This window comes from Balaenoptera ricei, chromosome 1 (assembly GCF_028023285.1).
Source record: "Balaenoptera ricei isolate mBalRic1 chromosome 1, mBalRic1.hap2, whole genome shotgun sequence".
NCBI classification, from domain to species: Eukaryota; Metazoa; Chordata; class Mammalia; order Artiodactyla; family Balaenopteridae; genus Balaenoptera; species Balaenoptera ricei.
The window spans coordinates 106,755,238-106,770,705 of NC_082639.1; the positions used below are offsets into that span (position 1 = coordinate 106,755,238).

The window sequence follows — 15,468 nt, forward strand, 5'->3', positions numbered from 1 at the left end:
CATACAGGTTTTGGGGCATCTGGTGTCCCAGAAATCTCATGCCATCGAGGCCTCTCTAAATACTGTGGCATAGTATAATAATATTATGGTCTATTTACATTTCTTGCTATGACATACATGCCAACATGCTAACGCCAAACAGGCAAAAGACAGGTATGCATCTCACTCTATAAACCACACTGGAGATAACAAGTGAGTGCAAAAAATCACTCTGACTTAGTTCACCTGGGTCAACTGGCTTGGGTTATAAACTTGAGAAGTTAATAAGAAATGGGAAACAATATAAGTACCACAATGAAAGCAGAAAACATTACAAAAAAGGATAATTCGTGGTTGGGAAAATTGATGATACAATATATTCAACACTTTCTGCTTTTCCCTGGACCAGAGATCTGCAGATGTCATCACTGTATTAACGGCCCACAAATATTAAAATTACCTTGTGGCAATAGCCTCTGGTCCTTTCAGGTCACTGTGATCAGTTTGGCTCTCTACAAATAAATTAACAGGACAGTTACATCAGGCAAAACCCCTTCACAAATGCCCAATCCTGTTCCAGTCTTCATAGTGTGATAACAGGCTATTGTGAGAGAAATAGTCCAGGAGGCCCCAGACAGAGCCTCATAAGAAGGCACTGGGTTTCCTTCTTGAGCCATTGGACAAATTTCCTTGATATGACAGGTCATCTTCAGAGTATCCTATGTCCTGAGTCTGTGCAAATGGCTAAACAAATCCTTTTTCCCACAGATCCTGGGGAAATACCCAGCTACCATCCTAGAGAGTTGTTTAATAGTCAGGCTTTTCCATCTGAAATGCTGTTTATTAATGGGTTAGATGAATTATACATTGAGATTAGATGGGAGTGGAATCTACACACCATCAAGTCAAAAGAATCTTCAGGGACTTTCCTTGTGGCACAGTGGTTAAGAATCCGCCTGCCAATGCAGGGGACATGGGTTCGAGCCCTGGTCCGGGAAGATCCCACATGCCATGGAGCAACTAAGCCCCTGCACCACAACTACTGAGCCTGCACTCTAGAGCCCGCAAGCCACAACTACTGAGCCCGTGCACCACAGCTACTGAAGCCCGTGCACCTAGAGCCCGTGCTCCGTAGCAAGAGAAGCCACCGCAATGAGAAGCCCACGTGCTGCAAGGAAGAGTAGCCCCCACTTGCAGCAATGCACGGAAGAAAGCCCGTGCAGAGCAATGAAGACCCAACACAGCCAAAAATAAATAAAAAAAAAAAAAAAGATTTATTCTCACTGGTTTGTGATCAACCAGCTTGATAGATATGTACATTATATACCATTGTATACAGTGAGCTGACTGTCCTCTTCCTTTTTACCTGTTTCCTGTTAGGTGCCTGAAAGGTGGTATAATGTCACTCACTATTTCCATTGACATTCCAGGATGACATTGTGGTAATCTATAAAAACTTTTGTCTTTGTTTTTCTTTTTTTTTTTCTTAACATGAAAACTTTATTTTGCCTTTTGCCTACAAGCAAAACTAGTGAAAATTAAAATTAATGTATAAAAATAAATATAATTTACATTAATGGACATTCCACTCAAAGTAAGAATAACAAAAATAACATACATAAATAAAAATCCATTAAAAGCACAAAATAATGTCTGGCACTTTTATGAGAAAAAGCTGTGAACATTAAAAAATTTGTAAAACACACAAGGTTTTATCCTAAAAAAAAAAAACTCTAGTTTTGCATCCTTAATCTAAAACTAGTTTAACTTTCTCTGAAACATACTATTTGTTGTAGCCAATTTGCATTACTGTACACAAAACTTTTAGCATCTATCTTTCATACTGAAAGACCCACAATGATATGAGTAAGCTGTATCCTGAGTTTTCAGAATGATAGAGCACAATTTATCATATTAAGAAGATAATTTTGATACACTTTGCCCACAAATATAAATTGGTAACTCAGACATTTTTGACTGTGTTCTATTTCTAATTTGCTGATTCACTCATTAAATAAATGATACATCTCAATAAAGAAAATCAAGTTTACACCCAGAGTGATTACTATTTTCTGCCTACAGCTAGATGTAAAAGTTAAATTTTAAATGGAACAGAAAATCGAAGAAAACAATCTTTATCTCAACATTCTTAAGAGAATGTTAAGAATATATACAGTCTGCATTTTCAAAATCCCAGGATTTTTTGAAAATTCAAGTTAGAAAGATTAAATGTAAACAAATATGTTCCCAATTTTATGTGAGAAGCACAAAGCCCTTTTGGAAAGGGCATGATAAATTAACATTGACATTCTTTTTCATAAAATCATATTCTCCTGGTAATATTTTTTGGTTTATATTTTAAATGAATGTGTAGGTGATGAAAAACCTTAAACATTAGTGCCTCTTATGTAATGCAGACTTTCAACTGGACAATATTATTATCCCATTTGAAAATCTGAATTTATCATATTATATAGCCCTTTATTCTCTCCTAAATCAAGCATGCTAAAAAAAGCAGACTGGAGACAGGAGAAGCAAGAAGAACAACAATCTTACAGCCTTCAGGATGAAAAGCACAATCACAGAAAGACAGACAAAATGAAAAGGCAGAAGACTATGTCCCAGATGAAGGAGCAGGATAAAACCCCAGAAAAACAACTAAATGAAGTGGAGAGAGGCAAGCTTCCAGAAAAAGAATTCAGAATAATGATAGTGCAGATGATCCAGGACCTCGGAAAAAGAATGGAAGAAAAGATTGAGAAGATGCAAGAAACATTTAACAAAGACCTAGAAGAATTAAAGAACAAAAACCAGAGATTAACAATACAATAACTGAAATGAAAAATACACTAGAAGGAATCAATAGCAGAATAACTGAGGCAGAAGAACAGATAAGTGACCTGGAAGACAGAATGGTGGAATTCACTGCCACAGAACAGAATAAAGAGAAAAGAATGAAAAGAAATGAAGACAGCCTAAGAGACCTCTGGGACAACATTAAATGCACAAACATTCACATTATAGGGGATCCCAGAAGGAGAAGAGAGAGAGAAAGGACCTGAGAAAATATCTGAAGAGATTACAGTCAAAAACTTCCCTAACATGGGAAGGGAAATAGCCACCCAAGTCCAGGAAGGATAGAGAGTCCCAGGCAGGATAAACCCAAGGAGAAACATGCCAAGACACAGAGTAATCAAATTGACAAAAATTAAAGATAAAGAAAAATTACTGAAAGCAACAAAGGAAAAATGACAAATAACATACAAAGGAACTCCCATAAGGTTAACAGCTGATTTCTCAGCAGAAACTCTACAAGCCAGAAGGGAGTGGCATGATATATTTAAAGTGATGAAAGGGAGGAAACTACAACCAAGATTACTCTACCCAGCAAGAATCTCATTCAGATTTGATGGAGAAATCAAAAGCTTTACAGACAAGCAAAAGCTAAGGGAATTCAGCACCACCAAACCAGCTCTACAACAAATTCTAAAGGAACTTCTCTAAATGGGAAACACAAGAGAAGAAAAGAACCTGCAAAAACAAACCCATAACAAGAACATGGTAATAGGAACATACATATCGATAATTAACTTAAACGTGAATGGATTAAATGCTCCAACCGAAAGACACAGGCTCACTGAATGGATACAGAAACAAGACCCATATATATGATGTCTACATGAGACACACTTCAGACCTAGGGACACATACAGACTGAAATTGAGGGGATGGAAAAAGATATTCTATGCAAATTTAAATCAAAAAAAGCTGGAATAGCAATACTCATATCAGATAAAATAGACTTTAAAATAAAGAATGTTACAAGAGACAAGGAAGGACACTACATGATGATCAAGGGTTCAATCTAAGAAGAAGATATAACAATTGTAAATATATATGCACCCAACGTAGGAGCACCTGAATACATAAGGCAAATGCTAACAGCTATAAAAGAAGAAATTGACAGTAACACAGTAATAGTGGGGGACTTTAACACCTCACTTACACTGATGGACAGATCATCCAGACAGAAAATTAATAAGGAAACACAAGCTTTAAATGACACAATAGACCAGATAGATTTAATTGATATTTATAGGACATTCCATTCAAAAACAGCAGATTACACTTTCTTCTCAAGTGCGCACAGAACATTCTCCAGGGTAGATCACATCTTGGGTCACAAATCAAGCCTCAGTAAATTTAAGAAAATTGAAATCATATCAAGCATCTTTTCTGACTACAACGCTATGAGATTAGAAATGAATTACAGGGGGAAAAAAAGGAAAAAACACAAACACATGGAGGCGAAACAATACGTTACTAAATAACCAAGAGATCACTGAAGAAATCAACGAGGAAATCAAAAAATACTTAGAGACAAATGACAATGAAAACACGACGATCCAAAACCTATAGGATGCAGCAAAAGCAGTTCTAAGAGGGAAGTATATAGCAATACAAACCTACCTCAGGAAACAAGAAAAATCTCAAATAAACAATCTAACCTTACACCTAAAGGAAGTAGAGAAAGAAGAACAAACAAAACCCAAAGTTAGCAGAAGGAAAGGAATCATAAAGATCAGAGCAGAAATAAATGAAATAGAAACAAAGAAAACAAGAGCAAAGATCAATAAAACTAAAAGCTGGTTCTTTGAGAAGATAAACAAAATTGATAAACCATTAGCCAGACTCATCAAGAAAAAGAGGGAGAGGACACATATTAATAAAATTAGAAATGAAAAAGGAGAAGTTACAACAGACACCACAGAAATACAAAGCATCCTAAGAGACTACCACAAGCAACTCTATGCCAATAAAATGGACAACCTGGAAGAAATGAACAAATTCTTAGAAAGGTATAAGCTTCCAAGACTGAAGCAGGAAGAAATAGAAAATATGAACAGACCTATCACAAGTAATGAAATTGAAACTGTGATTTAAAATCTTCCAACAAACAAAAGTTCAGGACCAGATGGCTTCACGGGTGAATTCTATCAAACATTTAGAGAAGAGCTAACACCCATCCTTCTCAAACTCTTCCAAAAAATTGCAGAGGAAGGAACACTCCCAAACTCATTGTATGAGGCCACCATCACCCTGATACCAAAACCAAACAAAGATACTACAAAAAAAAGAAAATTACAGACCAATATCACTGATGAACATAGATGCAAAAATCCTCAACAAAATACTAGCAAACAGAATCCAACAGCACATTAAAAGGATCATACACTATGATCAAGTGGGATTTATCACAGGGATGAAAGTATTCTTCAATATACGCAAATCAATCAATGTGATACACCATATTAACAAATTGAAGAATAAAAACCGTATGATCATCTCAATCGATGCAGCAAAAGCTTTTGACAAAATTCAACACCCATTTATGATAAAAACTCTCCAGAAAGTAGGCATAGAGAGAAACTACCTCAACATAATAAAGGCCATATGTGACGAACCCACAGCAAACATCATTCTCAATGGTGAAAAACTGAAAGCATTTCCTCTAAGATCAGGAACAAGACAAGGATGTCCACTCTCACCACTATTATTCACCATAGTTTTGGAAATCCTAGCCACAGCAATCAGAGAAGAAAAAGAAATAAAAGGAATACAAATTGGAAAAGAAGAAGTAAAACTGTCAGTGTTTGCAGATGACATGATACTATACATAGAGAATCCTAAATATGCCACCAGGAAACTACTAGAGCTCATCAATGAATTTGGTAAAGTTGCAGGATACAAAATTAATGCACAGAAATCTCTTGCATTCCTATACACTAATGATGAAAAATCTGAAAGAGAAATTAAGGAAACACCCCCATTTACCATTGCAACAAAAAGAATAAAATACCTAAGAATAAACCTACATAGGGAGACAAAAGACCTGTATGCAGAAAACTATTATACACTGATGAAAGAAATTAAAGATGGAACAAACAGATGGAGAGATATACTGTGTTCTTGGATTGGAAGAATCAATATCGTGAAAATGACTATACTACCTAAAGCAATCTGCAGATTCAACGCAATCCCTATCAAATCACCAATGGCATTTTTTACAGAACTAGAATAAAAAACCTTAGAATATGTATGGAGACACAGAAGACCCTGAATAGACAAAGCAGTCTTGAGGGAAAAAAACAGAGCTGGAGGAATCAGACTCCCTGACTTCAGACTATACTACAAAGCTACAGTGATCTAGACAGTATGGTACTGGCACAAAAACAGAAATGTAGATCAATGAAACAGGATAGAAAGCCCAGAGATAAACCCATGCACCTATGGTCAACTAATCTATGACAAAGGAGGCAACGATATACAGTGGAGAAAGGACAGTCTCTTCAATAAGTGGTGCTGGGAAAACTGGACAGCTACATGTAAAAGAATGAAATTAGAACACTCCCTAACACCATACACAAAAATAAACTCAAAATGGATTAGAGACCTAAATATAAGACTGGGCACTATAAAACTCTTAGAAGAAAACATAGGAAGAACACTCTTTGACATAAATCACAACAAGATCTTTTTAGATCCACCTCTTAGAGTAATGGAAATAAAAACAAAAATAAACAAATGGGACCTAATGAAACTTCAAAGCTTTTGCACAGCAAAGGAAACCATAAACAAGACGAAAAGACAACTCTCAGAATGGGAGAAAATATTTTCAAACGAATCAATGGACAAAAGATTAATCTCCAAAATATATAAACAGCTCATGTAGCTCAATATTAAAATAACAAACAACCCAATCCAATAATGCACCAAAGACCTAAATAGACATTTCTACAAAGAAGACATACAGATGGCCAAGAAGCACATGAAAAGCTGCTCAACATCACTAATTATTAGAGAAATGCAAATCAAAACTACAATGAGGTATCACCTCACACCAGTTAGAATGGGCAGCATCAGAATATCTATAAACAACAAATGCTGGAGAGGGTGTGGAGAAAAGGGAACCCTCTTGCACTGTTGGTGAGAATGTAAATTGATACAGCCACTATGGAGAACAGTATGGAGGTTCCTTAGAAAACTAAAAATAGAATTACCGTATGACCCAGCAATCCCACTACTGGGCACATATCCTGAGAAAACCATAATTCAAAAAAACACATGAACCCCAATGTTCATTGTTGCACTATTTACAATAGCCAGGTCATGGAAGCAACCTAAATGCCCATCGACAGCCGAATGGATAAAGAAGATGTGGTACATATATAGAATGGAATATTGCTTAGCCATAAAAGGAATGAAATTGGGTCATTTGTAGAGACGTGGATGAATCTAGAGACTGTCATACAGAGTGAAGTAAGTCAGAAAGAGAAAAACAAATATCATATATTACCGCATTTATGTGGAACCTAGAAAAATGGTACAGATGAACCGGTTTTGCAGGGCAGAAATTGAGACGCAGATGTAGAGAACAAATGTACGGACACCAAGCGGGGAAAGCCATGGGGTGTGGTGGTGGTGGTGATGGGATGAATTGGGAGGCTGGGATTGACATGTATACACTAATATGTATAAAATGGATAACTAATAAGAACCTGCTGTATAAAAAATAAATAAAGTAAAATTCAAAAAAAAATGTATACAAAGAAATAAGATTTTCTTCCCCTACTTTGTTTCTAATTTCTGCACCAGTCCCTAGGCTGAGTGGGGAAGAATAGGAAAGACAAACTGTCCCTAAGAGCTCACCTCACTGTCTAATTCTTGAAGTCTAAGTTTAAAAGAATGATTTACCCTCTTGTCATTTTGTAACAATCCCCTATCTAAAAATATTAAAGGGCAGTTCTTACTTTTAGAGTGCCTCAGAATCAGCTGTGGAGATTACAGAAGCTCCTCCTGGGCTCCAATCCCCAGAGGTTTTGTTGGCATAGGGCCCTAGAGTCTGCATTTTTCACATAAACACAAACCACATGTTTCTGATGCGGGTGGGCTGCAGATTCCAGTTTAAAACTTATTGTTCTATAACACTGATTCAAACCTATAAATAAGCTTGTTTTCCTTTAAGAATCTTTAATTGAAAAGTGTATAAGTCATACCACAAATTGACATAAAGATCTCAAAGCATTCCTTGGGAAAGTCCTTAGTTATGTTCTTTTGCCTGCCAGAATTAAAATCAAGCACTCACGCCACAATTATTTCCTAGTAATGGTTGAAAAATTAAGCAACAACATGAACAAAAAACTCAACCATTGTCACCACCACCACCATCAATCACGAAAAGATCCATCAAAAGAATCATGCCTGAGGTAGACACATGCCCTCCTTTCGTAGTAGATGAAGTGACCTCGACTTCTGCTTTTACACTTGGTTGTTTAAGTATTTTCCATGAGTGCCTTTAGCTGTCACTACAGAGGAACTCACTGGCAGAATTAGCAGAATGGATGAAAAGTCAGCCAAACTATGAAGTATTACTTAAAGACAAAGTAGTAAAATTTGAGGACATCTTGCCCTGTGGTTATTCAAGCATCCCAGCAATTCTTCCTTCCTCCCTGTGCTGCCAGGGCTGGAAAGCATTGATAATGTAATCAGTAATCAATGGAGAACTCAAATATTACTTCTAAGAACTTCATTTATGGATGTAACATTTATGAAAACAACAGCATATGAATCCAGTAAATCTCAGACCTGGTCAGGATCAATTACTTTTAGGGAAAATTCCTAAAAGGCATTCTTGTGTTTCATCTTTGAAAAGTAGTTATTCACCCTAATAAAAAAAAAGTTGCAAAAAATGTAACTTTGGAATGGAGGATTCTACAGTATTTAACTTTCCATAAATTATATTGTTTCACTCTACATGTTAGAACCCATTCTTTTTTTTTTTTTTTTTTATAGTTGAAACAGAAGGAAGGGTCCATGCAAATGCTCCAGTTTTTTTTTTAAATTTTATTTATTTATTTATTTTTGACTGTGTTGGGTCTTCGTTTCTGTGGGAGGGCTTTCTCCAGTTGTGGCAAGCGGGGGCCACTCCTCATTGCGGTGCGCGGGCCTCGTACTATCGTGGCCTCTCTTGTTGTGGAGCACAGGCTCCAGACGCGCAGGCTCAGTAATTGTGGCTCACGGGCCCAGTTGCTCCGCGGCATGTGGGATCCTCCCAGACCAGGGCTCGAACCTGTGTCACCTGCATTGGCAGGCAGACTCTCAACCACTGCGCCACCAGGGAAGCCCAGAACCCATTCTTAAAAGCAAATGTGTCATCACCAATGTCTTCAATTTGCTGTAATTCCAATGAGAACCATCTTGGGTACACCTGTACAGGAAACAGGGTGAGAGTTCTTTAGGGGAAAAAATGGAAAGGAAAAAAGATACCTAATGTAATGCTTCAAACATGTACCAATATCTCTTGACCTGTCAGCCTAAGACAGACAACCTGCAGATTTATACAGGGTTCATTATGTCCCCCATCTTATTATTGCTAAGGTGAATGTGCTAGACACTTATTGAATTGGTGTTCTATGTCTGCTGTAATAAGTGACTATGAGTTTAGTGGCTTAAAAGAACACACATTTATTATATTACAGTTCTGTAGGTTAGGAGTCCAACAAAGGTCTCACTGGACTAAAATCAAGGGGTCAATAGGGCTGCCTTACCTTCTGGAGGCTCTAGGGGATAATTTGTTTCCTTGTCTTTTCTGAAAATGTTTTAGAGGTCACCCACATTCCTTGGCTTGTGCCCTCTTTATCCATCTTCACAACCAGCAACAGCAGGTAGAGTCCTTCTCACTTTGCATCATCCTGACCTTCTTTTCTGCTTCCCAATTTTAAGGTCCCGTGTAATTACAGGGGGCCCATCTGAATAGTCCAGGATAATCGCCTCATCTCAAGGTCTTTATCCTAATCACAGCTGCAAAGTTTCCTTTTCTACGTGATGTAATATATTCACAGGTTTGGGGAATTACAACAGGGACAACCTAGAGGGGGCATTATTCTGCTGCTGAGAACACTACTAACTAAGGTGCCAAGTAATATTGGAACAAAGAAAAAAAAAACTTGTCTACTTTCAACAAAGTTTAGTAAAATTAAGACAGTATATGAAAGTGCAATGTAGAACAGCAAAGCAAGACAAAGTCAAGTCAGAACCCTAGAAACGCTCCATTGATGACCGTACTATTGCACAAGAAGTAGTCAGTTTAGATTAGGTTTCTTTTCCCAGATGTTGCTTCCTCACCCTCCCCCCACCCCCAGGTTGACTTTGATGGTGGAAATCTCATCCGAGACTAAGAGCCTGTGGTGGAGGAAGTGAAGGTGGTGGTGGAGTCGGTGTGCCTGGGACCCCACTAACTTCTGACTATGAACTTTCAGCTGGTCTCCATGGAACAGATGGGTTTTCTCAGACCTACCCTTGCGTAAACACCAGGTGGCCAGTGGGGGACGCCATGCCCCTTCCCCTGGAACTTGCCTTGTAAAGAAGGCAGGCACCAAGATATTAACTTGTCTGGAATCTTGTGGACCAGATGTCAGCAATCCATGTCCAGAGGTTCCTGACTTTTGGTCACACATCCCCGGGGTCGGCCTAAGGCCCGTGCTGCCTGGGTTGGCTGTGGAGGATGAGCTCCTGAGGCAGCATCTTGCTCTGTCTCCTCCAAACCAGGTTCTGACCAGAGAGAAATGTATTCGTGTTTCTCAGGCTGGTGGAAAATACTCCCTCATCGTCCTCTCGGACTGGGGCAGCCCCTTCCCATGTTGGCCTGCTTTGTGGGGGGAAGGGATGGGGAGGATGGGAACAAGAGGAGCGGGGACAAGGAGGAGGAATGGGAACAAAATAAGCCTGGGGAGAAGATAGCGGAGGACGGCGAGGAAGGAGAAGGTGGAAGCTGAGGAAGAATAAGGAGGACGATGACCAGAGCGTGAATGCCATGGAGGTTCTAGCCTCCGGTCCCAGAATGGCAGCTGCCCTCTCTTGAACTTCCCCTGACCTCATGCTGGACACACACACACCCCAGCCTCCTCTCTCATCCTCCAAACTCCTTTAGTCACAGAAGAACAGCCTCTCAGCCCCTGCCCCCTCCCGTGCCCTGATTCTGGGGATTCTTTCCTTTTTCCCTAGGTTTCCCCAGAGCTAGGCACAGATTCCTCACCAGCAGCCAAACCCTGGTCTGTGGGTCTGGAGAGTCCAAAGCATGGAAATCTCCCATGAGAAAAGGAAATGCAGGCCCCGTGGGGTCATGGGGGCACTCTGCAGAATCTCAGTCCAGCTGTCCAAGTCATGCTAGGTTGATATTTGGGAAGATGTCAAACTTGTTTAAAAAAAAAAAAAACTCTAAAAAGATCCTTGGTGCAGGTCATTGTTACATGGAGTAAATTACACTACGAAATCCTAAACCAAGTGATCAATCTTCATTCTAAAGTCACCGATCAGCCCTAACAAGGGCAAAACAGGTTGTGAGTACTAGTTACAGGGAATGAACAAAACTGGGGCAGATCCCACAAAGGCCCAGGTAGGAGAAGCTGCTTGGGCCAATGGCTAAGTAACGTCCTGTATTAGTCAGCTTGGGCTGCCATAAAAAATTACCATAGACTGGGTGGCTTAACCATAAAACTGTTTTCACACATTCTGGAGGCTGGAAGTCCAATATCAAGATTGACGTTCTCGCCAATTCAGTTTCCGATGTGAGCTCTCTTCATGGCTTGTAGATAGCAGATGCCTCACTGGGTCCTCACATGGCCTTTTTTCCTTGCTTGAGCTGGGGTAGGGCAGGAGCCCAAGCTCTCTGGTATCTCCTCTTGTAAGGACACTAATCCTATCAGATCAGGGTCCCAAGGCTATGACCTCATTTAATCTTAATTACTTTTTTAAAGGCCCCTTCTCCAAATACAGCCCCACAGGGATTAGGGTTCAAGATATGAATTGGGGGGCGGGTGGTGGGACACATACATTCAGTTCCTAACACCCTCCCCAGCCTCCTCCTCCCATGAAGGCATTTGCAGCTCTCAGCTCTGGTCCCTGGGAACTTCCCAGGCACTGGGTCCTCAGATTCCTCTCCCCACAGACTTTCTCCTTCTCTCTCTCTGACTCAAATGCCTCAACACAGGGCACAGCTGTTGACTGGCTGACACTCAAAGACAGTGGACTGAGTTGCTTTCACCTGGCTGACTTTCAGAAGAGAGGGGCCACCACTGACTGATAGGTTTGCAGAAATGTGTTCACTGAGGAGACTGGCTGTGGTGGCAGAATAATGTTTCCCCAAAGATGTCCACATCCTGGTCCCTGGAATTTGTGAACATGTTACTTGACATGGCAAAGGACACTTTGCAGGTGTGATTAAATTAAGGACCTTGACATCTGGGGGGGGGGCGGATTATCCTGGTGGGTCCAATGGAATCACAAGGGTCCATATAAGTGAAAGAGGGAGGAAAGAGAGTTGGTGTCAGAATAATATTTTGTGAGAACAACTTGATCAGCTGTGACTGGCTTTGAAGATAGAAGGGGGCTTTGAGAGTAAAATGTGAGCATCTTCTAGAGGCTGGAAAAGGCAAAGAAAGAGATTCTCCCTTAGAGCCTCCAGAAAGAACCTCAACTCCACTGTCACATTAATTTTAGCCCAGTGAGGTGCATCTTGGACTTCTGACCTCCAGAACCATAAGATAATAAATGCATGTTTTTACAAGCCACTAACTGTGGTAATATGTTACAGTAGCAACAGGAAACTCCTACATTGGACATTGGTGGATAGAGAGGATTTAGAACCAGTTTTGGTGGCTATTTCTTACCATGGCTTTAGACCAATTACTCTACCCCAGAAATACGAACTTTCAAACTTTTCAATTCTCAGTGGAGATAATGTAAATAATACTGGATGATGTACCCACCATCCCTGTATAAGAGGTTGAAACCCTCACCCTGTGCTCAGGGATAAACATCTAGTATGCTCTGAGGTTGGGTTGTGCACGCATGTATATTTGAGGCAGGGCTGCCGTGGCTTGGGCACCGGACTTATAATGTTCTCCACAGGGCTGGCTACAGGGTGCTGGGTACAGGGGGGGTCTTATGCCATATCTAGGCCATCTACTATCTGAACCGCCTTCCTTTGTATGAGGAACTTCCCACATTCTGCAACTTTTAAGGATCACGTACTTGCTTTCTTAGTTTTCCTAGGGGCTAAGATGTGGGTCTATTACCGAGAGCTGGCCAATCCCCATCAGCAACAACTACTCCAGCATTTGACAGGAGTTGAGAGACACAAGGAGCAGGCCCTGGGGAAATTTTTTCTGTCCCCTGCAACAGAAGAATCTCCCACCTCAATATCCTTAGTTTAACACCGACCAGGTGCAGCAGAAGTCATGGAACCATTGAAGGTGTCTAGTGTCCAGGGCCAGTAGTGTCACCTGTGCAAAGCTACAGGGTCTGTCACTCAGCAGGGGGCACTAGTGTCCTTCCCATTTGGTCTGTGTGCTCCCTTCCATTGGCCTTTCTTATTCCTCCCTGTTTGTACAGTCTAGTTCTCCAGTTTGCTGGAGATTCTCTGAGCTATTACTATCCCTGGAATAAAGCATATTTGAGATGAAATGAGCCAGAATTTATTTCTGGTGGCTGCAGAGAGAGAAAGGAGGGGAAAGGGGGAAAGCAGGGAGGAAGAAAGGAAGCCTCTTCCTGGAAGTTGGCTGGGTGCTGAGTTCCTTTGTTGTCGGCTCCAAGATTCTCCGGAAGAGTCAACTTCCCCCTTAAGCCAAAGGCACCCTCAAGGATCAAGTTACTCCACTCATTGCTCTCTGGTCTGAAAACACAAGTTGGCTGCTTTCTGCAGTCTCCCCCCTCCCCGCCCTCAGGTCTAACCCAGTCTCACCCAGTAAGAGAAAACAAACCAACCAAGCAACCTCACTCCTCAAGCAAACATGTCATCTATCTATCCCTTATCTTGGTCATCAGCTTCATTTTCAGAATCTTCATTTCTTGTATTCTGTATGGTGGGGAAAGGAAAAACATGGTCCCTGGGATACCATGAGAATGAAGTAGGAAGGACGTGCACAGAAAATACACCGAGTAGCACTCTGAGATGTAACCCTAAATCTGTATGTTTATACACAAGACATACATAAATATATACTTGTATCCATTGTTTTACAACTTCTTTATTACTTAAAAAATTTTTGGATCAGCGTAACACACGACCCCAGAATTCCTTTCCCCGGCGTGTAACGCAGGACAAAAGGTAAGAATTCGAGGAGAGTGGCAAAATCCGGCTGTATCTCAGATAAAGGATAAGTTACCGCCGCTTGGTGGGCTCCCAAAGTGGGTGGATATGGTGACGTCACTCCCCCTTTCAGCAGCCGGCCCGCCCATTGGTCATCTCGGCAGGGCGGGGACAGGGCGGGGGTTGGAGGAGAGGAGCCGCCTTAGAGGTCAGGAATGGGGCTTGGCTTATGTAAATCTTGCAGCGCAGGGGTACAATTCCCCGCGAGCCACTTGCCGGGCTGTGGAAGTTTTCCAAAGAAGTTGCTTGGATTTTATTAGAAGAGTCGTTTGGAGGGGCTGAGAGGCATGGAAGGGGGGGGGGGGGGCGGAGGGTGGGTAGGGAGCGTGTGTGTACAGTGTAGGAATCTAAGGCTGTACGGGGGGGCGGGGAAAAAGCAGTTCATACTTACCTGGCAGGGGAGATACCATGATCATGAAGGTGGTTTTCCCAGGACGAGGCTCACTCATTGCACTGCGAGTGTGCTGACGCCTGCGATTTCTCCAAATGGGAGAAACTCGACTGCATAATTTGTGGTAGTGGGGGACTGCGTGCGCGCTTTCCCCCCGCAATTGCTGTTGAACAGTAGAATTAGTTTGTGTAGATTATTAAATAAGGGAAACGTAAGGATCTTGTATGTCCTGTTAAATTTTTTTCTCGTGTTTTGGAAAAATACCTTAAGAAAATCCCAGTTTTATGGGGTGGTGGGTGTTAGTCGTACTGATTTTTTCGCTGTGGAGAATCGTATATGAACTTTTCGTGCAATTGGATTGGTTCTTTGGAGATGAAAGTTTCGAAAAATTGCCTTAATACTTAAAGAATTTCTGCAAAAACTACTTTGTATTTCCACAGATTTTCTTTTTTTTAATGTTAGGCTTTGAACAGCAAACAACTCCTGGGAACGGGGAACAAAGGACTTCCGGTGTTTGGCTCTCCGGGTTTTCCTGGTAGAGCAGTGATTAAGAATCCAGCAGGCTACGCAGGGGACATGGGCGCGAGTTTGCAGGAGTCCCCGTGTCGAACCTACTGTAGTCTGCGGGCGGGAAAGACCTGCTCTGCAGCAAGACATGCCACTGCGTTAAGAAGCACCGCGATGACTAATAGCCACCGCCACCGCTACTGCTTACCGCAATAAGAGGAAAGCCCGCGCGGAGCAACAGAGACCCAACGCAGGAGAAGATCAGTGAAAGTAATTTACTAAAAAGACTGGGCGTCTGATGAAAAACGGTAGTGAATAATCCTTCATGGATGCGGAATTATGGGTCCAGTTTACTGCTTGGGGAGTTTCCAAGCGACGCACC

At 41.1% G+C, this 15,468-nt stretch overlaps 1 non-coding gene across 1 annotated transcript; it reads left to right on the plus strand.

Moving 5' to 3' along the window:
* The first annotated feature begins 14,571 nt into the window (after positions 1-14,571).
* Positions 14,572-14,735, plus strand: LOC132354709 (U1 spliceosomal RNA). Its single transcript, XR_009499377.1, has one exon. It is a non-coding gene; the product is annotated as a U1 spliceosomal RNA (small nuclear RNA).
* Positions 14,736-15,468: the final 733 nt, after the last annotated feature.